Here is a 2,955-nt window from a genome sequence, read left to right on the forward strand (position 1 = left end):
ACTTCTGTTTTGTGAAGATGTGATACATTCTATTCAACTCAATCATTATGTTATACTTCAAGAGCTGTTTTGTCATGAATACAACACTGCAGTTACAGCTTAGCCTCCAAAACCCTCTAAAAAGAAGTGAAAGTCCCATTAGTTCACACTACCAATAATTGAGAGAGCCTTCAGTAGTTTGCAAACCATTCTAGTATCCCAGACAACAAATTATAACCATGTTCTTTTGGGGAATAGAGAAGCTGTGTTTTTGAGAAATGTTGTGGACAAATGAAAATGTATGTTCTTCACTCTTAGTTGTCAGTTATTAAGCTGTTGAAGATACAGTCATTTCTTCCTCTCACAGCCATCTATCCCAGCTTGGCTCTGTACTGCGAGTTTACTGGGGCTTAGGTTTTAGAAATATATACTGAAGTGGTAAGTTTGAAAACATTTTATGTAGAATGAAACGGTCTCAAAGTTTGTCAAACATTTTATTAATACATTGAGTAAATTTTTCAGAGGAGCGTTTATGTACCTTGGAATAGGGGAAGTTCTACTGCAAAGGATGCTGTGAAAAGGGAAATCATTCATCAATTATGCATATCATCAATGCCACACAGCAAGCTGGCCAAAGCTCTTCCCAGAAGATGTAGGTTTTTTCATTTTGTTGGTGACACTGCTGTTATTAGATTGGCCTAATTAAATAGCAAACACGTAGCTCCAGATAGTAATGTCAGATCTGTCAGGGCATAAGTTAACTTTGAAGGTTTGCAAATTAAAATTTAAAGTGTAACTTGCTATACTGAAGTCCACATATAAACTTCATCATTACCCAGTGATTGTTGATAGCTAGCTTCAGTATGGGCCTCCATAACAACAAATAGACATGTATACACTTTATGCATCCATGGCACACATCACAATACACCAAACAGCCATCATTATCCTGATAAAGCAATATCATGTCCTTAAGTAGGTGGACAAATTCTGAATATTTAAAAAAATTTCTCTCAAACCTTTGTAGCCCAATCATGAGACAGGTATGGAGGAAGTGGTTGAAGAAGTTGCCACCTTCAAGAAACCAAGCAGTGGTGGCGGCAATGGCAAATATGAACTAAAAGACAAATATTACGCCCAATATTGCCCCTTCTATTCTACCAAATACTCAAAGGCCCGAAAATAAGGTAATATTGCTCAATGTTCATCTTGTCATACCAAATATACTTGCTTTGGGAAAGATATGTTAACGTGAAAAGTTAGGAAATCAGTAAAAAAAAAAAAATGAAAACGTAGAATGCATTGCCACACTTTTATAAGTGTAATCATTTTCATTAGAGGCTGGGAGTCATTTTGTTGTGATCTTCCTTGGGGCAAAACACTAACTCTTTAAATTTGTCTTTTAGTCCTGAAGAAACTCAGCGAGCACATAGCAAAAAGCAGAAATGGAGAAGATCAAGGTAAAATACTTTTTGCGCTAGCCTCTGGACTCTATATAGCTTTGAATTCACTGCAAAGCTCTTTGCTTAGGGCATGTGCAAGCGTTTTTTTTTAAACAAGCCCACTATCATTTAAAAAAAATTAGTGTGTAACCATGGTTTACTTGAGTGTCAGTTGTGAAGGATGCCCTAATAATTTATAAAAGTTTTGTCTGATGGGACAATAATAAAACCAGGTAGTAGGATTTATATAGATGCAGCTCAGTGTGCTTCACAAGAGACAAAGGGCAATAGATAATGATAACCGGATGACAGGCAAACATACACATGACAGTGAACAATTGGCCAGGAACATTGAAACAGAGATAGGAAGTGAGGTGGAGAAAGGAGACCGCCAGGGTAGACTAATTAACAGAAGGTGGTGCCAAAAAGTCCAAAAGGTTTAAAGTCCAGATTAGGAAACCATGGCCACACTACTCCAAACATTGACACCCCCCCATACACACACACAAAGAGCCTTGTTTAGGAGTATTAGACATGAAGTTAACCATCTGTGGTTGACACATGGTTAATCTTAGATTACAGACGTTAAGCTGTGACAGGATCCTGCTAGACAGTGCTGACCATACAGGAATGACATTATATGTGGTAGGATCCTGCTAGACATCAGTCTGAACCATATCACAGGAATGACGAGCTGTCACTGGACAATGCAGTTTTTTTTTCCAAATGTTGGACTCCTTTCGTGACATGGAGCATATTTTTTTGTGCAGCAATTGCCTCCACCAAGTGCAACCTCCTTTCAACCTCAGTTTAACCTATCTTGGGCTTTTCCACTGTGATGTCATGAATGGCACATCTTGGTCCACTATTCTGATGCGAACTGCTGGCCACGCGCTCCAGGTCCTGGTCAGCAGGCCCCAGTTGAGCGAGTGATGGTATTGGTATTATATTATCAATTATTTGAACATGTAATTGCTCATGGTATAGTAACTCAGGACTTATGTCATGTAGTTTTTGTTATAATGCCTCTGGCAAGGATGCTGATCATGGAAGCACCAACCGGTGCAATAAGTTCTTCTTGTCTATTTTTACCGCTTCACTCATTCTTTTCTCCTATTATTGCTACATTCTTTCATTTCAATTGCAACCACAGGTCCTTTACTTAATGGGAATGGCACTAATGAGCCAGATTGCTGCCACTGAACTAGGTGGAGACCAGTCCTTTCTGTTCCTGAGAAAGGTGTAACAAGGTAGGCTTTACATTGTGTTTACTGTCAAAATGACAATGTATTTTGTTTAATGTTACTATGCATGTGTTGATGTTTCCCTGGGCTCAAGGCTCATCTCACTTGACAGAATGAAAGAGTAAGCGATTATACCGATATTAACTGGTTGTCCGCAGACACAAAACCACAACGCATGTCTGTATTTCCATTAGACACCAGAATATGATGATTTTTTTAACAAATCTGTACCTACCATTAAAGACCTGAGAATGGAAATAAAGATAAGAAAAAAAAAAAAAAAAAAAAAA

Source organism: Pomacea canaliculata, linkage group LG8 (assembly GCF_003073045.1).
Source record: "Pomacea canaliculata isolate SZHN2017 linkage group LG8, ASM307304v1, whole genome shotgun sequence".
Classification (NCBI taxonomy): domain Eukaryota; kingdom Metazoa; phylum Mollusca; class Gastropoda; order Architaenioglossa; family Ampullariidae; genus Pomacea; species Pomacea canaliculata.